This window comes from Drosophila sulfurigaster, chromosome X (genome assembly GCF_023558435.1).
Source record: "Drosophila sulfurigaster albostrigata strain 15112-1811.04 chromosome X, ASM2355843v2, whole genome shotgun sequence".
NCBI classification, from domain to species: domain Eukaryota; kingdom Metazoa; phylum Arthropoda; class Insecta; order Diptera; family Drosophilidae; genus Drosophila; species Drosophila sulfurigaster.
The window spans coordinates 29350653-29375573 of NC_084885.1; the positions used below are offsets into that span (position 1 = coordinate 29350653).

The window sequence follows — 24921 nt, forward strand, 5'->3', positions numbered from 1 at the left end:
TACAGCAAACATGGGTTGACTTAGAATGCGTGCCCATGTATTTCTTTCCCTCTCTCGCTCTGCCTTTCTAGTGTGCAGCTGCTGCTGTGCGTGTGTGTGTGTGTGTAAGTGCAATACAATGGCAAATATTATGCAGCTGCGTATGCGTCGCCAACCCCCCCGCCCTTTAACAGCTGCTGCTGCTGCTGTTGCATTTCGTTTTTCGTATTTTTGCCATGTTACGAATATGCAATGTCAGCAGCTGCGCTAGCAACAACAAGAGGAGGACAAAAACAATGCCTACTCCAATCACCCCATGGGCAAAACTAACAACAACAACAACATCGACGATATGCGACTGTGGTCAGTGTTTTAGCTCTCGCTCTAGCATCATGTTTAGGCAGAGGTTTGCTTCACTCCACTTTAGGCAAACAATATTTCGTTTCCCTCTCTCGCTCTCGCTTTGTGGTTGCCTTTTGCTTTGCGGTTTTTCGCTGTTGGTTCTTAAATGAACAACAACAACAACAGCAACAACAACAGTTAAATGCGAGCCATTAGAAATCGAAACGGATGGTAGTTAAGATTTGACGTTCAAGATTTCAACTTAACGATTGTACGTACGCCACAAATTAATTTCACTACCAGCAACAACAACAAGAGAAGGTATCTCACATGCTCTATGACATTTGTGACGCAAGCGCACACAATTATTTCCCATAACCAAAGATCACAATCTACCCAAACTAACTATGTGAACTCGGCTGTTAGTCGCACAATTTCAATGAAAATTTCTACAACTGTGGCTTAAGATGACAGCTGCGCCGTGTGTGAAAATCGTGAAGATAATGTGAGAATATTGTAAGTTATTTGGAATACTGTCCTGTAAGTGTATTAAGATTTCGAGTTGTGGCAAAGTTAATGGCTTTTGCTCTTGAACTTAATCTGGTTTTTTTTTTTCGCGTATAGAACTAATTTCAAGTCTTACTTCATGTCGTGCAGCGCAACTTTACGTGCTTTTCTTCTGTTTTGCTTTTTATTAGCTTGGCGATTGCTTAAAGTAAAGTATTTTTGTTCTTTTTTTTTGAAGTATGAGTTCTTTGTTGAACACATATACTATATCACAACTTTGATCTCAAATGCTTTTAAAGACTGTGATCTTTGTTTACTCTTTCGTGGAATTTCATGTTTTGCACTCTTTCACTGCTTAACTAACTTCATTACACGGTCTCTTCTTGTTTACACTGAAATCCTCTCTCTCTGTGTGTGTGTGTGTGTGTATTTTCCTCTTCTATTGATTGCAACATATTTTCAGCATCATTCGAGAGTTTTCTTTGTATGCAGCATGTTGCACACCTTTGTCTGTGAGAGAGTGCAACATTGTTGCAACATCGCAATACCTCACCCTCTCTGTGTGAGTGTGTGTCTCGATGATGTCAATGCCAGCGGGTCAGAGATAAAGTTAGCGATAGAGCAAAGCAAAGCAAAGGAAGAACTGCATAAATCGCTGTGTGTCGATGTGACCAGACCCTAGGACAGACAGACAGACAGAGTTGCACTGCTGACAATGTTTACACTCTATCTATTTTACAGTCCCCTTTTCACGGGGCTCTACACTTAACGTCGGTTCCAGCTTCTACTTCTACTTCAACTTCTTCTACCTTGTGCCTGTCTCTCTGTCTCTCTGTCCATCTTTCGCTTTCGTAATTGCTTATGCAAATTTCACAGCTGCAAGTATCCGGAACCAGGAGGAGGGAGACAGCCTGAACCGAACCGAACCGACCCGACCCTTCCAACCTTACCAATCCCACACCTGGCAGCGACTTCTTCCCTTCACTGCAAGTATTCGGAGCCAAGAGGAAATAGACAACCTTAACAATCCTACAACTGGTAGCGACTTGCTCTCTCCACTTTAGGGGGCTTGCGTTGAGTCCCCCTGCAAGTATCCGGAACCAGGAGGAGGGACACAGTCCGAACCGAACCGACCCGACCCTCCCAACATTACCAATCCCACTCCAAGTAGTGACTTGCTCCCTACACTTTGGGGGCTTGCGATGAGTCCCCCTGCAAGTATCCCGAACCAGGAGGAGATACACTACCCAAACCGACCCGACCCCCGCAACCTTACCAATCGTACACCTAGTAGCGAACTCCTTCCTACACTTTGGAGGCTTGCGATGAGTTCCCCTGAACCAGGAGGAGAAATACAACCCAAGCCGAACCGACCCTCCCCATCTTACTAACACTACACCTGGTCGGGACTTGCTCCCTACACTTTGGGGGCTGCCAGTATCCGGAACCAGGAGGAGAGACACTTCCCAAGCCGAACCGACCCTCACAACCTTACCAACCCTCCACTTGGGGGGACTTGCGTTGAGTCCCCCGCGCTTGCTTTCAAAGTATACCTTGTTGCCTTCACACACTTATCCTCTTCCTGTTGTGCCCCTCCGAAAAAAAGGTGAAAAGAAACCCAATGCCAAAGCAACCCTTCCAGGTCCCCAAGTTTGCCCTGCCGGCTGGTTTTCTTGGCTCTCAGCTTCGCTTCTCACGCGCATTTTCATTGTCAACGTCGTTGTCGTCAGTTTGTTGCAGGCATTTGCATAGTGACTTTTGTTTGGCAGCACGAAATGCATTTGCCTCCTGCCTCCTGCCTCCCCGCCCCTACCACACCCCCAAACACACACACACACACACACTTAGCAGTGAAGCTTACGCTGTAATTTTTAATGTGCAAAACAAATACAAATTAAAGCAATGTAAATAAAAGCGTTTGGCGAGTGCTGGGGCTAAAAATTAAAATAAATTCCAAGTTGCAATGTTTTGTGGCAGCAAGCTATGTAGGTGGCAAGCAATGGGTGTATGTGTGTGTGTAAGTGTGTAAGTGTGTGACAAAAGCCAGCAGCTTCCTCTGGCCAAACTCGAATCGCAGCTACGTGAAATTTGCATAATAAAATGTGCTGGCCACACTGTTTGCCTGCCTGTGTGTGTGTGTGTGTGTTGCAATTTTATAGGGTGCACTCGAAGGGTACATCAGGGTGTGTCTATATAACCATAAAAATTCCTTGTTCTTGCCACAAAAAGTTGCACATTCTACACAATCGAAATGTGTTTCGTTTCATTTTTATGCATTTCTTTTTTTTTTGTTTTGTTTTTTTTTTATGTCAAATTCCATTTGTCGAATGTGAGTGTTTCAAATATGCGAATGAATGCGTCCTTCGCTAGGTGAATACCGTATGAATGCACCTTGAATATGTTGCATATTCATGAAAGTCGAGTAAGCTTGGTGATAAAAATATCACTTCGGAAGTGAAATTATGGAAATAGTTCTTCACATAAAAACTTTTCATTCCTTAACTTTTTTCTACTTATTTATTGTTTTCTCACTCTTAGAGTATTCGCTAGTTGTTCACACTCGCTGCTTTCTTTCGGCAGTGCCTCTCAAAGTGTGTCCTATCGCGGCCATCAAACTGTAAAGTTTGCGAGCCATTGTAAATTGTCAGTTCGGTCAGTTGCTTTGCATAAATTGCAAAAAGCGTCTGCTACGTTTCACAGCGAGTGTGAGAGAGAAAGAGAGAAGAGAGAGTATAGAGTAGGTGGGAGGCAGTTGCAGCTGGCATTCGTTAGTTGCCACAAGTTGCAGTTGGAGTTGCAACTCCTCAAACTCGTCTCGAAATCATTTTGTTTGCTGCATTTCATTTGCTTGTTTGCTTTTGCGCCTAACGGCAATTTTATTTGGGCTGTGTGTGTGGACAAGGGGGCGTGGCCGCACTGAGTGGGCCTTGCAACGCGTGGGCTGAGCATTGCAGCTGCAGCAACAGCCACAACTTGATTTATGGCCAACGGGCGTTGCATGAATGCTTCGCGGATCTTTTGGCCTCTTCTTTTGCCACCCAAATTTGGGGGCAAGAGCATGCTGCATGCCGCTTGAGGCGAGTGCTATGCAAAACATGAAGCAGCGGTTTTTTTGCACTAGAAAAAGTAGATATAGTTAATTATATCATAGGTAGAGAGAACTCGAGCTACAGAAGTAATTGGGTTGAACACATTTCAACGACAAAATGGCGATAAAAACTGAAACAGTTTGAAGCAAGTTGGCAGCTCCTTAGCGCACTTTTATTACCTGTCTTACAAATGAAGAGGCCATCAAGTCAGCAACAACAGCGCAACACTGATTACTCGAGCTAGAAAGTCAACAATGTAGTCGCCATCGTAAACTTTGGCTTAGGTTACCACTCGAAGTGAGGTTAAGGTGAAGAAGGCGCTTGAAATGAAAAGCTGCCAACTGATTGAAAAGTTGCCCAAACGACAGCGGAAGCAGCTAATTCTCACATAAAAAGTGTGTGTGTGAAAAGCGAACTAGAAACAAGCAAATTACGACTATAAGTTGATTGAGTGGTACCGACTACGAAGGCTGAAATGAGTAAACTACAGTGAGGAGGTCGGTAGAGTTAGGAAGGCTGAATTAAGTAATGTTGGGATCTTAGTTGAAGTAGCGAGTGCAGTATTAAAGTTACAAGATATAAGTAAAGAATTTACGAGTCGGGTCATTAATCGGTAGTACCACAAGGTAGTAGTCTATTATTGCGATTTCATAGTTTGCTGTATTGATTTTTGCGTCTGTTATGCTGCAACTTTTAATTGCTCTAGAAATTTCAAGAAAATTCGATTTAAATGAGGTTTGAATTTGAACAGTTGTATATGCTAAAGAGTATGAGCAAATTACTGCGAGGCAGGTAGAGCTAGGAAGGCTGAGTATCGAATGTCATATGAAAGTTTGAAGATGTAAGAAAAGTATTTACCAAGAGGTAGTCTATATCGATTTTAGCTCCTATTATTTCAAATTTCCCGGCAGCAACTTTTAATTGCGTTGCAAATTTCAAGAAAATTTGATATAAATGGGGTTAAATTTGAGCATATATGTATGTATAGTATATGCTAAGTTTAATAGCGTTAGAGACGGAGAGAGAGAGAGAGAGCGGGAGCTGGGTCAGACGATAGACAGCAATTTTGGAGCTAAGTTCATAATTTTGCATGCAATATCCTGGCCCAGAATGCAACCCGAATGTCCGATGGATGGCAGCTGTTGCCCAACAACACCTAACCAAAGAGGGGATTGACACGACTGAAATAGTTAGTTAGGGTCACACCCAAGGGAGTTAAGCTGAAGTTTGGGTCTATGTTTTGGAGTTGATTGCATATGAAATTAGCCAAAGATTGCCGACACACATGCGTTTTTGAGGAGTGGGAAGCGAAGGAGGGAAGCAGGGAGTCTATTTTGTGGGGCATTGCAATCAGTTAAACAATGTTGCATATTAACAGGCAGCCAAAGCACACGCCACTTTGGGGTATTTCAAGGGAGGACAACAAAACCAAAGGATGGAAAGGGAAGCGAGGGAAACGAGGGGGCAGTCTCGGCTGGTCAGGGCAATTCCCAGCCAATCTGAACCGTAGCCACGTCGGGGGGCCGCCCGCAATGTCTGTGCATAAATAAGGCATAAATAACCGACAGGCAGTCAGTCAAAGGTGGGAGGGGAGAGGAGGGGCACATACACACCAACACACACACCAACACATACACCGACAAATGGCCGCTCGTTGGGCTAATTAAAACACTTGATGGCCTCTTTCAACGAAAGCGCCACCTGTCGTCCAGGGACGTCGAACGGCTGTCGAAAAATTTGACCAAACTCTGCGAGTTGTGTTGTAAATTGCAAATTTTCATATGTCCCCAAGCGGCCAAGCGTTGCTTTTGTGTTATTTAGAAGTTCTCCCCATAAACCCGACACGCCTTCTCTACTCTCCTCTCCGCCCCTTAACGCCTACGTCGAGAGGTGGGCGTGAACGGTTTATTGACAGTTTGTTGAGGTGACAAAAGCAACAGACATTTTGTCCCCCCTTAAGAGGAGAGAGGTTTCGAGGCTTGGTTGTGTTCCCATTTGTTCCCATTTCGAGGTCTGCAAATAATTTATTGATATCAAGTGTTATTAATTATGATGCCCATTTAAGTTCGATGTTTTGGTTTTAGCGATTCGAGGTTTCTCAGGTTTTCCGCCCTTCAAGTAAGTGTCCTATTTGAGAGGTCCTTAATATCCTCTCAGTTCATTATGTTATCTTATCTGGTAACTATTTTGAGTGGCTATTGGAATGCAAAGCGCTTAAGTGGGAGCTTAATTAGCAAATCTTAAGCAGGAGCTTTTAATTTATAAATAATTTTTAGGGAATTATGCTTAGGGAAAATATATTGTTTGAGCTGCTATAAAAATAAATAAACTTCCCTAAACATGTTAACAAAATAATCATAATAGAATAATAATTATATCATTTTAAATAGATATTCGTTTTTTTTTTAATGTTTCCTAATCTTTGAAGCATATTATACACTTTAATATACACTTTAATAAGCTTTAAAATTTATGAATAAAAATCAAATATCAATCAAGATTTAATTTCTTTGCACAATTTGTAATATTTTTATAGAGTCTAGAAAGATATTGAAAAATAATAAATAAAATCTGTTTAAGGATTATAGATTTATATAGACTAAAGTGATAAATTTAACTATAGACTTATGTAGTCTAAAGTCTAAAGACTTTAAAAAGATAATGATATATCTATTCCGTTTTCCTAATATGCTTAAAATATTAAGGAACATTTTTCAGCGAAAATCAATTAAATTTTTGAAATGATATAATTATTAATCAATATTTAATTTCTTTACACAATTTGTGAGATTTCTGTGGAGCCTATTATTGCAATATTTATTTAATTTTTACAAAACAATACTATTATTTAGTGTTAAGAAATAAAATGTTAATAATGATAATAATAAAGTTGTAATCGATTTAAGTGCTCTGCTTTTGTTGCAACACCATTTTAAAGGTATTTCTAAAGTACATTTTCTATCTGTGCCGTCTGATCTGTAGTTAGCAAAAGCCAAAGCTAAAATAAATAGCAACTCCTCACTTAAGTTGGAGTAGCAATCCTGAACGCCAGATGGCGCTATACGCAAACATTTCGGTTGTCTGAGCATGAGTGTGTTTTGCTTGCATTCGAAAGTGTGTGTGTGTGTGTGTGTGTGTGTGAGTGTGACCAGTGCTGCCAAATGACAAATTGAACACTCAAAGGACACTTACGGCATAGCGATAGAAAGAGATAGATAGCAAGTGAGTAAGCGTGCGAGAGAGAGAGCGAGAGTGAGATGGAATATGTCTGATATTATTTTTGTCGCTTGAGTTGAACGTGAACTTTTACGATTGGCAAGCGGCACGTTTACTTTTAGCATTAAAGCGACTGCAAGAGGAAGCATCATTTTATGTTCCGCAATTGGCCCAAAGGGGGAGGCAAAACGGGGGCGGGGTCGGTGGATATGTGCATAAAATAAAGAAACCGAAAATTTAAAACAATAAAAATGCGCACTTAAAATGTAACATTTTCATTTTTTTTTTTGTTTTTTATTTTCGGTGGCAACTCTGGCTGGTTGTTGTCGCTAGTCCTTTAATGCATTTGCCGAAAGCCAAAAGTGGCCAAAGGCCATTAAAAATCTTCACTCACACACATTCACACACGACGGTCACACTGCCACCCCAAAACAAAAAAGAGTTACAGAAAAAGAGAAAGAGAGAGAGAGGGAGAGAGAGCGAGACAATCAGTGTCAATGGACGAGTTGAACAAAAGGCGGCAAATGAAAAGGGATTGCGCGATTGAAATGGAAGATGGGCGAATGACGTGGAGTGTGGACAACTTGCCTTCCGCGGGGCAAGGAGAGTGTCAGCAGCATCCGCAGAGCTTTGCACGCGGCTCAGTTTATCTGAGGAGGCGAAACAGAAGGCGGAGTAGAACGGCTTAAACTGTTAAATCCAAGCGGATTTCAAGACATTGAAACCGTACAACAGACTCTCGGCTCCGGCTCCGGCTCCGGCTCTTGGACATCGACACGGACACAGACACGGACACAGACACGGACACAGACACGGACACGGACACCGATACATTGACACGGACCCGGCAATTGTTCGAGCTGCTGGCTGCAGCTGTAGTCGAGCATTCTTTTGAAAGAGGGGGCACGGGGTCAGGGGGTCAGGGGCGTGTGCGTGGCATGCCAAGGCGCCACTTTCAGCACAAGAACACAGCAACAACACTAAAAACAACAAACGACAATGGGAACGACAACACGATGGAGCTAAATTGTTATTATAGCAACATTTTTCTCAGCTGTTGTTGCCTCCTTGTTTCTGTTGCTGTTGCTGCTGTTTATAAATACATTTCGAGGTGAAAACCAAATGACTTTTATGACCGCATATCGAGGCAAAAGGGTTTGCTACTCCAACGAACTTGGGGTTGCCTTAGGTCGAAGTGAGAACTGCCGAGCAAGACTTTAGAATTCAGCACGAAATAGCAACAAAGTTGCCAGCTAGACCTGTTCGATGGTCTACGACTATAGTTAAATGTGAGTGGGGCAAGAGTGAGAGGTAAAGCGAGAAGGTTGAAATCGACTATGAGTTGGGAGCTCGCTTGAGAACTAATGAGAAAGGCAATGAGGAAGAAGCAAGACTTTAGAACTTAGCACGAAATACTAAACAGAGTTTGCAGCTAGACCTGCAAGAGTGATGTAGCTAGATTTATAGTGAGAGGTAAAGCGAGAAGGTTGAAATTGACTATGAGTTGGGAGGTCGCTTGAGAACTAATGACAAAAGCAATGAGAAGGAAGTATAGCTAAAGCTGATACTTAAACTACATATAAGGCAAAAAGTGAAGCATTAAGAATAACCAATTATAGGTACTGTTAATGAAGTTAAAGGAAAGGTAAGACTTGAAAGGCTGTAAGTAGTCCTTTATATCGAGCAAAGCTTGGCATCGTAGAGGCAGATATAAGTTAAATGAGAATATAAAACCAGAGCAAAATCCCAGTTTACAATTACAACTTGAGTTGAACGACCTCCTCATAAAATATGAGGTTTACCAGTAAGGATTGAATTTGATCTAAGATCCACTCTATAACTGTAAAGCTAATGTCTAGGTAGCATTTAAAGTAATATAAATAGCCATATCAAGGGATGATTGAAGAGTACAAGCTAAGACTAAAACTAAAGCTAAAGCTAAACGACCTCCCCATGGAAAAGTTGCTTTACCAGCAAGGCTTCAATTGGATCAAAGATTCACAATCAACTCTACAGCCAAAGCCTAAGCAGCACTAATAATGCATTAAACAAAATAGAAAACAAACTGCCGGATCAATGAACATGTGAAGAGTATAAGCTAAAACAAAAGCTAGAACTAAACGACCTCCTCATAAATAGGCGAGTTACCAGAAAGGCTTAAGTATGATCTTAGATCCACAACCAAATCTACAAGTAGAGTTCAGACAGCACTAAAAATGATTTGAGGGTAATAGAAACAACTGAATATGTGAAGAGTACAAGCTAAAACTAAAGTAAGAGCTAAACGACCTCCCCATGGAAAAGTTGCTTTAACAGCAAGGCTTCAATTGGATCAAAGATTCACAATCAACTCTACAGCTAAAGTCTTAGTCAAACAGCCGGATCAATGAACATGTGAAGAGTATAAGCTAAAACAAAAGCTAGAACTAAACGACCTCCTCATAAATAGGCGAGTTACCAGAAAGGCTTAAGTATGATCTTAGATCCACAACCAAATCTACAAGTAGAGTTCAGACAGCACTAAAAATGTATTAAAAGCAATATAGGAGTGCATGCTAAACTAAAGTTAAAGCTAAACGACCTCCTCGTAAATAGGCGAGTTACCTCCAATAGCTTGAATTGTAGCTAGAAACCACGGCAGCAACAAGAGTGTTGGGCCCCCTTTTGGAATTTACAAAATAGCACAAAATATTACACATAGCCACGCCCCGTCGCACACTCATTCTAGCACACACACACACACACACATGAACTTACACTTACACACACACACATATAGATTCATGCGCTTCGTTGGCGTAGCACGCGGCGCTGGTTTGCATATTTTGTCGACGCCTAAAAATATGCAAAGCAAATCACAGCAGCGACAATAGCAGCAACAGCAACAGCAACAGCAACAACAACGACAACGACGATAGCAACAACAAGAAAATTGGAGAAAATATTGCGGAAAATCTATTAAGTGAAAAGTGTGCAACAACGCGACAAAGGCCGGACCAAAGGGGCTGAGAGCTCAAACCAACCCAACCCAACCAACCGAGTTGAACCGAGCCCAGTTGCTTCATTAGACGCCCCATTTTGGCCTCGTTACGGACGGTCCGCATTAATGACCTCTGACCCAGGTCTCAAGCCCCCAAGCAAAGTGCAATTCGTTTTGTTTTTAATACAAGCGCCAAGTTGCATAACAAACAGGCAAGGATTGCAAAAAGAGAACTTGAAGTTGCCAGTGAAATGAACATTAAACAATCGAGATGATATTGATAATAATAAAAGTAGTTTAACTACATTTTAAAGCAATGTCATTAAAGGTAATTTATGTAAATTTTAGAATTGTAAATTAGAATAATGTCTGCAATGGTTTAAAATTAATTCATTGCTTTGGCAAAAAAAAAAACATGAATAAACAAAGTTATAAAAAAACGAGTTATTAATTACTCGGCGAAACTAATGTATTAAAATGTTGCGACACTTGGTTGTGCGGCAAATGTAATTACTATAAAAAGTAATTAATTGCTGGCGACAATATTTTCGACTCAGGCAATTTGTCAAATCCCAGATTTGACGACGCTTCCACAATCTAATCTGAGTGTCAACTTGTCCGTCGTTTAATTGAAATGTAGTTAAAGTTCGGCCTCAACTTGAAAGTTAAAGTTGCGACACATAAATAATAGATTTACAAGAAACCAGTATATATAAAATATATATGTGTGTATGTGTATAAAACGTAAAGTATATATAGAAGAAGTATGCAAAATAAAGATTGCAATCGCTAAGGTTTAATGGGAGCTCCCTCCGCCCCACTTGATGGCTCTATGGATTTTTCGATGTAATCAAGCGCCACAGGAGCCGAGGCGAGGACTCATTGCGTGTGAGGAACAAACGTCCTTGGGGTATGGGATCCATAAAATCTGACGCTCTCCAAACCAACCAAATGCGCAACCACATAACGTTCCAATTAATAAACGAAACGAAAAGAGACGAAATGAAATGAAACGAAATGAAACGAAAAGAAACGGAAAGAAACGAAAAGAAACGAAATGAAATGAAACGAAATTAAATTAAATAAAAAGAAACGAAATGAAATGAAGCGAAAAGAATATAAATGAAATGATACGAAGAAAAACGAAATGAAATGAAACGAAATTAAATGAAAAGATAAGAGACGAAATGAAATGAAACGAAATAAAACGAAATGAAATGAAACGAAATTAAACGAAAAGATAAGAGACGAAATGAAATGAAACGAAATAAAACGAAATAAAATGAAGCGAATAGAAACGAAATGAAACGAAATGAAATGAAACGAAATAAATCGAAATGAAATGAAACAAAATGAAATGAAACGATATGAAATGAAACGAAAAGAAATGATATGAAATGAAACGAAACGAAATGAAAAGAAACGAAATGAAATAAAACGAAATTAAAAGAAATGAAATTAAATTAAACGAAAAGAAACGAAATGAAATGAAACGAAATGAAATGAAACGAAACGAAAAGAAACGATATGAAATGAAACGAAACGAAAAGAAACGATATAAGATAAAATGAAAAGAAAAGATATGAATTGAAACAAAATGAAATGAAAAGAAACGAAATAAAATGAAATAATATGAAACGAAATGAAATGAAACGAAATTCAAAGAATCGATATGAAATGATACGAAAAGAAACGAATGAAACGAAAAGAAACGGTATGAAATGAAACGAAATGAAATGAAAAGAAACGAAATAAAATGAAACGAAACGAAATTAAAAGAAATGAAATTAAATTAAACGAAAAGAAACGAAATGAAATGAAACAATATATATTATATAGGGGCGAAATGAAATGGAATGAACTGAACTCAACTCAACTGAACTGAACTGAAATGAGATTAATGTAAATCGCATTGTGTATAATTTTTATAGTTGCTGCGTTTTTGTGGGCAATTAAACATTTCGTGCTGTGGCCACGTCGTCGCTTCTCCTTCTCCTTCTCCTCCTCCTTCTCCTTCTCATTCTCTCCCACCTCGGGGACTCCCGAGTCGCGGCCACAAAATTCTGTGGGCCAGACTAAGTACTTTCAATTTTGTGCGTGGCTCTCGGTTCTCTTCGAGGCTCAAATGCTAAATGGCAAAAAACGTTATTGCCAGAGTCGAAGGTCTAAGGCTGCATATCCCCCAAAAAACTGATCGAGCAGTTCGCTTAATAAATAGCAGACAAATTTAAAGTCCATAAAAGAGGGAAATAAACAAAATAAACAGCAGCCAGCAACCAGCAGCCAGCTGCTGAAATTCCTGATGCCCAATGGTGTCAGGTTTTCACTAGCATTTTATTAGCTTCAATGAAAACTTGCGTTTTATTTCAAATCGATAAAGATATCGCAAGTATTTAGCGAAAGTTTAGCAATACTAGTTTAATAGACGAATAGTATATAGAAAAACAGAAAAGCAAAGAATAGCAAGAAAATGTTCTGTTTAACAGCTGTAAATGTTATGTTAGAAAAAGTAAGTGGATAAAGAGAAGGAAAGGAAAAAAGAGCAACAGCATTTTCTATTTAACAGCATCTTACTTCAACAACTGTAAACACAATGTTAGAAAAAGTAAGTGAAAAAATGGAAAGGATTATTTATATTTCAATTTATATTTGTATTTGAAATGTAAGAAATGTGAAGTGGAAAGTGGAAAGATGCAAAGGACTTCTACTTTTCTGTTAAGCTGTTAACAGCATGTTATTTAAAGCACTGTAAAAGCAACAACTATGTTAGCTTATTCTAACTGTAAGTAAATGAATTTAAATTTGTATTAGTTTACACAATTCGTATAAAATCGACAACAGAAATGGGGAAGATTGCATAAAAATGGGAGAAAAGGAAATCTGGTAGCTGGCTTTGGCTTTGGCTTTGGGTTTTTGGTCAGCGTTTGCCTTCGAAATTGATATTCATATGGCGCACGAGGCATGCCTTGCATGTCAGCAGCTATCAGTGGCAAGTGGCAGAGTGGCAAGAGAGGAGGCAACTTGCTTTGCCAGTGGCAGAGCTTTTGAGAATGGCAGAGTGGCAGTTGCAGCCGCAGAGTCGACCCCAAATCACAGACACTCAGTCGTGACCCGCTTGTTAGAGAGTTGCTGCCAGACAAGAAGGGAGATGACACAGCAAGAGTGAGCGAGAGAGCGAGATAGAAAGAGAGTGAGAGAGGGAGATAGGAAAAGAACAAGTCACAAAAAATAAAAACGGGGAGGCGCAACTGCATCTCCGAGTTGCTGCATGTGCAGCATTTTAAAGACACGCATTTCGATGCCAACTGATTCTCCACCGAGCCACGCAAAAAGGGGTGGATAGGAAAGGGGGGCGGGGCGGGTCGGGGCGGGTCGGGTCGTTTCTAAGCTGGGGCTTACACCGCAACAGACAGCTGCCGAATAGGTCATTAACTTTCGGCTCGACGCCAACGAAAAATTCGTGCGTTTTTTTTATGCGTGTTTCACATTTCCCCTTCTTTTTTTTCTTCTTTTTATTCCTTTCGGTTGCCAAACAAAGAGAGCAGCAGAAGGGTGTTTGGGGGGCGTGTTATACCCCACGCACACGGCAAAGGGTATTAACATAATGCGAAAAATATGTGCGGCGTATTAAGCCAAAAGAGCGTATTTATTATTTTTAAATTCATTTAGGTAAACTCTAATGCTCCTATTAAATTATATTATATGTATTCCTGATCAATGCATTGTATTAATGATAGTCCAACAAAATGGTGTATATGCTTTAAAATTTCATATATAAAGAAAATTGTATGGTATTGATGATATTTCCATATAATATATATATAATTTGTACACTGAAAAATAGAAACCTATTTCTAAAATCAAAATTCTTTAATCTATATAATAGATATTCAAATAAAGTTTTCATGTTCATGTTCTTGTCGCACTTTTTAGGCCAAAAAATATACCATAGACGACACAATATACCAGATTGTCACCCAAAGCAACTCAGACCCCTAGTAAAAAGGCATTTTTGCCATACAAAAGTAATTCTTTAATAACTTCGACAATTTCTATCTGATCGCAACTAAATTTTCAGGATTCATAACTACTTTAGTTATTATTATATATACCAAAATTCACAAGGCTTGTTATTCGATTTTTTTGATTTTCGGGGGCGGAAGTGGGCGTGGCAAAAATTTGAAGTAAGCTTGATCTGCGTGCAAACATAACAAATGCTGTCGAAAAAAAATTATAGCTCTATCTCTTATAGTCTCTGAGATCTAGGTGTTCTTACGGACGGACGGACAGACGGACAGACGGACAAACGGACATGGCTAGATCGTCTCGGCTGTTGACGCTGATCAAGAATATATACTTTATAGGGTCGAAAATGCCTCCTTCTACCTGTTACATACATTTCCTGCCGGCACAAAGTTAGAATACCCTTCTACCCTATGGGTAGCGGGTATAAAAATAAGCAATCAGAAAAGAAGGAGATTTATTCCCTGGACTTTCGATTTAAGGGTATTTAGTTCTCGGACTAACGAAACTAGAAGTTATTTCAGCAATTTTTTCGCTTTAGGTTCGCCATGCGAGACTTTTCCTTGGGGTGTTTGGAGCTTGAAGTTGTGCTTCGATTTTTTTGGGTGGAATGCTGAAAATGTTTTTTGCCCTTGCTTCGCAGCGATTTGATTTATTTGCAACACACACACACACACACACACACACACACACACACTACTACTAATGTGGCTGCCACATAGGCAACCCAATATACATATAATTATAATGGCATTTTGCCAAAAAGTTGCACACACACTCACACTCACACTCAGAGATTTGCATGTCAATAACTAGTGAAAAGCACAGCTCGAAGTTGAGCAGCCAAAGGGTTAAGGTGGAAGGAGCGATGGCAACTAGGGGTTAAAGTACTACAGCGAACCACTTGAATATGTGTGTGTGTGTGTATGTGGCTGGGCTTTTTAGCCATGTTGACAGACTAAAATGCAACATGGAACAAATTTTAGGCAACGAGAGAATCATGATGCCAGGACACACAATGATGAGGACGAGAGGAGGAAGCTGCAGGAGGAGAACATAATCCATTTTGGAAATTACATCAACGAAAACGAGAATGAAAACGAAAATGAAAACGAAAACGAAGAGGAAAATGAAACAGAAATCGACAAACGGCAAATAGCAAAAAAAAAGAAAAAACAACTACAGCAAAACTGACACAAAAAGGTAAAGTGCAAAAATCTCTGCACGACAAAATTCCAATTTCATTTCCGTGAGAAAACTCCTCTTGAATCCTAACATGTTGCAGACTCTCAACTTACGGTTGCTTCGTTATCATTTTGTGTCCACAGAAAATGCAGCATTAAAGTTGTACGTACCTGCAATGAGATGGAGAAGAAAATACAAATAAGTAAAAGCTTAAGGAATAAAATAGCTGCATTAAACTGCAAAAGGAGTTGCAATGTTAATGAAATGTTTATTGTTTTAAATTAACAGTCACTCCTCTGTTGTTAAATTATAATAAATATTGATTAACGTTTTAATGAAATATTTTGACATATTGCACGCTTAACAGAGTTCAATTAAATAACATCTTATGTTAAAAGAAATTAACACTTGAGTGCTGTTGAGTTAACAGTTGTCTTATTGCCTGATTTCTGTTAGGTTAACATTCGTTGGACTGCTGTTAAATCAACAGTTGCTTGAATGCTGTTAAGTTAATTTTGCTGTTAAGTTAATAGTCGCTGGACTGATGTTGGGTAGGTTGCTGTTAAGTTGACAGTTTGTAAGAAAGCAACAGATTGATTAACAATTTGCTTAAATTGCAAAATAAGTAATGTTAACAAAATGTACATACTGTTAAATTAACAGTCAATTATCCGCTGGTAAATTAACAGTTGTTCGATTGCTGCTATGACTTAACAGTCACTGGACTGCTGTTAAATGAACAAATGCTTGATTGCTGTTAAGTCAACAGTTGCTTGAATGCTGTTAAGTTAACTTTGCTGTTAAGTTAATAGTCGCTGGACTGATGATAGGAAAGTTGGTAGGTAGCACAGTTTGTAAGAAAGCAACAGATTGATTAACAATTTGCTTAAACTGCAAAATAAGTAATGTTAAGAAAATGTACATACTGTTAAATTAACAGTCACTTGAGTGTTGTTTGATTACTGTTATGATTTTACACTCACTCGACTGCTGTTAATTAAACATTTGCTTGATTGCTGTTAAGTTAACAGTCGAACAACTGTTAACTTATATAAATAAACTTTACATTTCTTCTATTTCTATATCAAAAGTATTAAATTTTATGCATATTGCTTTTAACTTTCTACAACTTTATGATTTTTGAAGTCTTTAATGGCGTTGGTCTTAAAGCTGTCTACAAAAATCAGTTGTCTAGAGGAATTAGCAAATAAGTGCAAGGAAAACCTGAGGTAAAGGAATTTGCGTTGGAATTTTACAAATAATAAGCAATACCCTGTAAAAAAAATATGTCGACTCGGTAAGCGAAAGTGAATGAAAAACCATTAAATATATATTTCTAATAGATTGTTGTCATTAATAAGTTGTGCAACTATTTAACTGCTAGTCGTGCATACCCAGCTTGTTCAGCCGAGTTGCAAACCATATTTACTCAGTGCTCAAGTGGCAGCTAGAAGATGATGATAATGACGGGCTGCTGTTGCAGTTGCAGATGCAGTTGAAGATGGAGATGGAGATGGAGATGAAGCTGAAGTTGCTGCTGCAGCTCTTGGCTCTAGAAGTTCTCTGGGTAAAAAGAGTTATGCCAACACTTGGCCAGCACAGCGAACAGACGGTCAACTTCACACAACGAGCAGCAGCAGCAACAACAACAACAAATATGAAACATAACAAGAATGCTTAATGCAGAACGAACATCATCTTGTCACTGGGATCCCAAGCTGAAGTTGGAGGCGAAAAAAAAAAGAAAAAGAAACAGAACAGAACAGAACAGAAATGGCAACAGCAACGAACAGAGAAATTGCATTTGGGAAAAATGTTGCATATCATAAATAAATGTAAACGCAAATAAATCAACATTGTTGACATTTGTCAGAGCTGCATGAGTCTTGTTTTTTTTTGTTTTTGTTCTCTTTTTTTCCAGAGTTGTTCTGCTTCTTCTTCTTCATCGTCTGTAGCAGTTGCAAGTTGAAAGTTGTTGTTGCAGTTTTTGTCAGGGCATTTTGTTTCGCTTTCATCTTGTGCTCTCCCAGCTACTCCCATACTCACTGCTGAATTCTTCCCTTCCCGCCAGTGGAATTTTCCTTTCCTGCTGTTGCCAAAACCCATTATAACCATAACCATGGCCATTGCTATGGACTGCCACGCCCAGTTACAAATGTCAACCGCACTTGGCTGCCGTTGTCTGTATACCCTGTAGGTTCTCCTGAACAAATGGGGTATGCACAACTTTAACTTAATTATCGAAAAATGGCAATTCATTTATGCACTTCGATTGTATTTCCCTTCACTGTATTAAATGTTTTTGAAATCTGCATCTGCAGGGTATTTGGTAGTCGTGGCAGTTAATTTTGCAGCCAGCTGTTCCTCGCTGTCGTCTGACAAAGTGCTTCTAACTGCACATTAGGGTTTCCCAGTGAAATAAACTATACTTTCATCTTCCTTGTTCCTGCTCCCTCTCTGTCTGTCTCGCTCCCCCACTCACATTCCCTCTCTCTCTCTCTCGCTTGACACAACAATAAAGTAAATGGCTTCAACAGCCAACAAACAGCATCAAACACATTTGATGCCACAGTTCTCTATTCTCTTCACTGCCACAATTCCACACTCAAAAGGCAGTTGAACAACTCGAAGGGGGGGAAGGAGAAGGGGAACGGGGAACGGGGAAGTGGTTGCCATCAAAGTCTTCGCATTTTGTTTTTTTTTATTGATTGTGGATTGTGCTGTGTGACAAGTCCTAAACATCAAGTCGCATCACAATTGAAACAATTTTCGACAACTTCAGCGAGTTGGCTGGCAAACTTATCCATTTTAGTGCTCTTTTGCAATCTCAATTGTTTTCCTTCTTTTCTTATTATGTCTTCAAATCTCAAAGTGCAACTATCTTAGACGAGTGTTCTTAGTCAATTGTTTTTCCACGCAAACTTTTCTTTATTCTTTTTTTTAATATAGACTCTTAGGACAGTTTTATGGCATATTTAAGTTGAGGTTTGAAATCTTCGATTGCAGTGGAAATATAAGCTGCAAATTAAGGCGAAGGGAGCTTTAAGCTTTCGCAGCAGCTTTAATGCGCTTTTTGCTTCAAGATACGTATTATGGCGAAACATTTTATATTGCTTAAGAGTGTGTGTTTAATTTTAATATTAAGCTCTTCAAATTGAAGGCAAATTGTGATTGCTAATCAAGTTGAAATTGCAACCATTATTATACGTAATTAAAAATCAGCTTAAAGCTTGCGCAGCAGCTTTAATGCGCTTTTTGCATTAAGATACGTATTATGACATATTCAAAGGTGAAACATTTTATATTTCTGAAGAGTGTGTGTTTAATTTTATATTCATCTAATGAATCTATGTTAATAGAGTCGAACTTTTTAAGTTCTTAAAATTAATTAAGCAGAAACTTAAAGTTCATACTACAGCTAAAAGCTCATTACTGTCCTAACACATGTTTATCTTAATTTTAAATATGAACTTAATATTAAGCTCTTCAAATTGAAGGGAAATTGTGATTGCAAATCAAGCTGAAATTGCAACCATTATTATACGTAATTAAAAAACAGCTTAAAGCTTGCCCAATAGCTTTAATGCTATGTTTGCCTTAAGAACCTTATTATCGCATATTCAAAGGTGTAAAGTTTTGTATTACTAAAGAGTGTATGCTTACTTTTATATTCATCTAATGAAGTTACTTTAATCCAGTCGAACTTATGAAATTATTAAACGTAATTAGATGGCAGCTTAAAGCTTTTTCAACAGCTTAAAGCTCATTGTTTGCTTAAGCCATTAGAATTGTAAGCTTTTTAATTGCAAATCAAGCTGAAATTTGCACACCTATTAGACGTAATTAAAAAGCAGCTTAAAGCTTGCGCAGCAGCTTTAATGCGCTTCAAGACTTGTTGTGTAGTTATTATTTTTATTTGTTGTAATTTTGAAATGATTTGATGGCTCATCAAATATCGTGAAATGTTTATAGTCAATCATTATCGGGCATTATCAGGGAAAGTAGACAAGAGATAGAGAGAGAAGCACTTGTAATTCATCTACGTTTACAATTTAAGTCGCTTGTCTTGGCTGCGCTTTTAATTTGGTTCGACAGACGACAAACAGCAGCAGCAGCAGCAATAGCAATAGCAACAGCAATAGCAACAGCAACAGCAACAGCGGGTCATAAACCATTTAACTGCCAGGCGAATGCAATCGCTGCCCATAAATCAGTGGGCCATAAAAATGATATCCTGGTTGTGTGTTGCAAGCTGTTGTTGTTGTTGTTGTTGCTGCTTGCTGCACGGAAAATGTCTCTAAAAATAATGCAGAGATAGGCTACTCCACGGGGTGTCTTTACGTGTGCGTCATTTTGGACGCTTCTCACGCTCTGATCATATTAAAATCGCTTGATAAAAGCCGCTGTCGATGTCGATGTCGCTGTCGCCGTTGTTGTTGCTGCTGCTGCTGCTGCTGTTGTCGCTTATCGTGCTGCAACATGTGTGTGATAAGCTGCACATAAATCAAATGGGGGAGAAGAAATGCATTGGGAAATGCTGGCAACAACAAATTGTGTGGCAAGAACAACGCACGCCTAATTAGCTAGCCAAGGGAATGGAGAATGGAGTGTGAGAGGCTGGGGCACGTGCAACATGCAACAGAGTGATCGAATTTGTAAGTTTGTTGATTTGCTGCTGTTGTAGATGCTTTTAAGAGCTTCGCAATGCAACACATTGCTGCTTTTATAGCAAATGTTGCTAGCTTGAAGAGATGGTTGCTGGTAAAAGATCGACTGTTGCTGCTGTCGTTTCAAGCATATTGCTGCTGTTGCTGCTACTGTCATTGATACTATCTATTGTTGCTACTGCTCTCATTGCAAATGTCTGTTGTCTGTTGTTGCTATTGCACTTTCCACAGCAACTATTGCTGCTGTTGTTCATTTGTCCATTTGTAGATGCTTTTAAGAGCTTCGCAATGCAACATATTGCTGCTTTTTTAGTTAATATTGTTGTATTTTTTAGTTGTACTTGAAGAAATGGTTGCAGCTACAACATCGCCTGTTCCTGCTGTTGGTTGCAAGTATATTGCTGCTGTCGTTGTCTGTTATCTGTTGCTGTGGAAGTTTTTGCTGTTGCTCACATTGCTGCTGATGCTGTTGTACAAATTGAAGTTGCTGTCTATTTGAGTTTGTGGCTGCTACTATTGATATTGCAACTTTTGGAGCAGCCAGTGTTGTTTGTACTGCTGCTGTTGCAGATATTGCAGTTGCTGTTGTTGCTATTGTCTGTTGTCTGTTGCTTTGCAGTGGCTGCTGTTGTTCATCCTATGTTGCTACTGCAGTTCTAGACAATCAAGTTGCTGTTGCTGTTTAAAGTTTGTGGCTGTTGCTGAGGATATTGCAGTTTCTGTTGTTGTTGCTATTGCAATCCAATGGAGTTCAATGCTGTTGCTGCTGTTGCTATTGCTGCTCGCCTTCAAGTAGTTGTTTCAGTCGATCTTAGTTGTTGTTTCTAATACAAGTGTTGCTTTCGCTATTGCTGCTGTTGTTCCTAATATTGCTGCTGCTCTCGTTGCTGCTGTTGCTGCTGTTGCTGCTGCTGTCATTGTCAGTTTGCGTTGCGGAAGTTGCGTCAACTTAAATTGTTGTTGCTGCTGCTGTGAATGCTTTTGTGTTGTTCCGGTTGCTGCTGGTGCTGCAGGTGTTGCTGCAGTTGTTAATGTTGCACTTATTCGAGTTGCTGCTGTTCTTGTTACTGCTGCTGCTGTTGTCGTCGTTGCACGTTGCTGTTGCTGGCATTGTTAAGAGTCGCTGGCATTGTTTCCGTTGCCTTCATTTGTGGCTGCAGTTGCTGTTGCCGTGTTGCTGTGTTGCTGTGTGTGGCTGCTAGCACGTGTAGTTGTTGCTGCTGCTGCTGCTGCTGGCTAATGAGCGTCAATTAAATGCACATTAACGTCCCAGCGGCAACCTCGAGCCGATCAATCAACGGCACAAAGAGCTCCACAAAAGGTGGAGAAGCCAAACAAATGCTGTCCGCACTCATTCCCCCTCTCCCTCTTTCCATTCTTTGGCTAATGCCAGTTGCTCGCTCTCTTTCTAGCTTCTAGTAGTGCTGTCTCTTTCTTGTTCTTTGCCCATTTATGCAGTGATTGGCGTTGTGTGCGTGCAAATAAATTGTGTGGAAATAATTTTTTTTATTATGTTCTCGGTTCTTTTGCGCATTGTTCGCATATTTATGTGTGCGTACACTGTGCGAAATCGATGAAAATTCTCTAAATTACATTTGTAGAGCATCAACATTGAAAACTATTTCAATTTGAATTGATTAACGTATTATTTTGTGACTAATTCTCATTAGGATTATTAGTAGTTAATTTGCTCGAAATCATTTTGACTTTTCACACTGAGTTTCGCTCAGTGTATGCTGGCTACTTGTATTGCCTATGCCTTTTTATGACTTTGTCGTTCCCTTTTTATTGTTGGACTTAAGTAGATTATTTGTTTATTAACACAAAAGGCACTGAAAACGAACGACGACCATTCAAAATGCTGCCCAAAAATAGGCAAATTTTTCATATTTTTTTTTGTTTGTTTGCGAGGGCGTGAGGGGAGAGAGGAGGTGGGTGGTGGGAGGTAGTGTAGCACAACATGAAGTCGTATTTATTGTTTGCTCGACTTGCTGACATTCTCATTTAATGCGCAGCAACAACAAGCGAAACGACAGCAACCATTGCTGCCAGCAAAATATGTAGGTAATCAAAAAGGGCGGTTCTGTGGGCGGGGCTGGAATATGTAAATGTCATAAATCTATTAACTGTGGTCATTCTGCCACTGTGTATGTGTGTGTGTGTTGTTCAATGGCTTCGTCACGGTGGCCCAAGAAATGAGGAGAAAGCTAAAGAAAGCGCAAAATGTTTGCGCAAATTGAAGGGGCGCCAAGTGAGCGACAGAAAGAGAGGGAGACGGTGAGAGAGGGGGGAGGGAGACGGGGACGGAGGCAGGGTCGAAGCTCGCTTCATTTGCATGAGATCTAGAAGAGTGGCCTCTTGGTTTGGGTCAAGTGCTTGGCAAATTGCGAGACTTAAGAGTGGTCAAGTGGCTTAAAGCGGCCACAAAGCATTAACAGCGCCGAAAGCAACTATGTTAACGCGCTGTTAACAGCTGCGTTGTTAACAGTTTGTTGCTCAGAAATGTTAAGTTCTATATGTAAAGATATTAATGTTAAGATGTGATTATTAGCTTATTCATATTAAATTATGGATGTTAAGTTATATATATAAATTTATAAATATAAAGTTATGAATGTTAAGTTATGTATGTTAAGCAATAAATGTTAAGTTTTTAATGTTATGTGATGAATGTTAAGTTATATATATTAATTTATAAATGTTATGTTTTAAATGTTAAGCTATGAATGTTAAGTTTTTGATGTTAAGCAAGAAATGTTAAGTTTCAATGTTAAGTTGTTAATGTTAAGATGTTACTGTTAAATTGTTAATGTTAAGTTGAGAATGTTAAGTTATGAAGATAAAGATATTAATGTTAAGATATGATTATTAACTTATGTTAAGTTATGAATATAAATTTATAAATATAAAATTGTTAATGTTAAGTGTTGAATGTTAAGTTATGAATTTATAAAGTTAGTAATGAAAAGTTATTAGTTATGAATCTAATGCTGATGCTAATGTTAAGATATGAATGTTAAGTTTCTGATGTTAAGCTATCAATGTTAAGTTGTTAATATTAAGTTATGAATGTTAAGTTGAGTATGTTGGGTTGAGAATGTTGAGTTGTGAATGTAAAGTTGAGAATGCTGAGGTATGAATGTTAAGTTATGAATGTTACCATCGAAAGACTTTTATTTTTTCTATCTGTGTTTTTCAGATCAGCATTATATTATTCTTATAATATCATATTATATGTATTTAAGAAGAGCTCAACATATTTTTAAAAGCAATGCATGTCGCTGTATTTATGCTCAGTAAGCACTCAATCGAAATAACTATCACATAATTCTTGTACAAAGAAAAGTATAAATGCCATTGAATTTCTTTGATAAAGTTACCTTGAAATGGATTGTCAATTCATTTGCTTTTTATACAATGTCAGGAAAATCAGGTACATACCTGCAATGAATGGAAAAAATAAGAAAATAATTAGACAATGTTGATGGTAAATTAATGCAATCGCAATACTAAAGATTTATTACATTGATTGTTTGCGAAAATATAAAAAAAAATGTCTTTAATTTGAGGATTATAATTGTATATGGTATATACTATAGAATATGGTATGTAAATGTACTTTTTTCCTTTCATGTAGTATAATATTAATTTAAATAGAACTCAAGTAACTTGAAATCTTTAAGTGATTAATAAGCTTTAGCTTAAAGTAAAATAAAGACATGTTAAATCGGATCAAGGATAAGAAACTTGAGGCGCGTGTTCAATGCTTGATAGGTGGAAGCAAACACATTAGCAATGTGCAGCAGATGAGTGACATTTGCTGTTGCTGTTGCTGCCACTGGCAGTTGCAAGTTGTTGCTGAGCACTGCATTTGCATCACACTTAAAATGCGTGAAGAGCGAGAGAGAGTGAGAGACAGAGAGAGAGAATGTGTGAGGGGGCAGGCAATGCAATTTCTATGTTTGCAAACAGCATAAATAAATAAAATACGTTGCTGCTGATGCAAGATATTGCTGTTGTTGTTGTTGTTGTTGCTGCTGCTACTGCTGCTGACAGTTGCAACGATTTCTTTTTGATTTGCTCGACGATGTCGTTGCTGCTGTCGTTGTTGTTGCTGCTGATAAAATTAATGAACATTTAGACCTCTGACCTGAAAAATGAGATGTTGCTGTTGCTGGTGCTGCAATTGATTTCGAAGCGCAGCAACAGTGGAAAATCTTTTGATAGATTGTAAGCGCACAAGAGCAAAATAAATTTATTTATTATAAAAGCATTGGCAATAGCAATTCGCTGTTGCTGTTGTTGTTGCTGTTGTTGTTGCCGATGGTAGTTGCTGGCAGCATTGAATGCATAAATAAGTCGTGCGACTGAATAAATAATTGACACATCGAAATGAAATCCGTTTATTGCAACTAATTGCATTCAATTGAACTTTGCATATGCATGAAATGAGCAACAGCAGCCAAAGGCAACACAACCCCACAGCAATCGCCAACAGCAGCAACAGCAACCACAATTCATTGCTTATAATTTATGGAGTAATTTGATAGCTGACCCAGCAGATTGAACAACAAATAGCTTATAGTGAGCAATTGCTGTTGATGTTGTTGTTGTTGCAATGGCAATTGCTGTTAGCAATCGTATCAATGGCGTTTGTGTGTGCTGTGTGTGTTGCTGCCAGTTGCTGACCCATGGCCAAAAGCGAGCAACAGCAGCAGAAACAACTACGTCACAAACAGCAGCAGCAACAACCAATCAACTAGCAGCAGCAGCAACAACAGCAACAACTACTCAACTAGCAGCAGCAGCAACACAACTGCAATAGCAACAACATCAGTTACAGCAATTGCAACAACAGCAGCAGCAACAGCAGCTGTCAAGTCTCTCAGCAACTGTTTAGATAGCATTTATATTCTCTCAGCTTTTTGTTCTT

At 38.9% G+C, this 24921-nt stretch overlaps 1 protein-coding gene across 2 annotated transcripts in view; it reads right to left on the reverse strand.

Moving 5' to 3' along the window:
- Positions 1–24921, reverse strand: part of LOC133847353 (uncharacterized) — a 225834-nt gene that overhangs the window by 51448 nt on the left and 149465 nt on the right. The gene's annotated exons all lie outside the window — the stretch shown is intronic.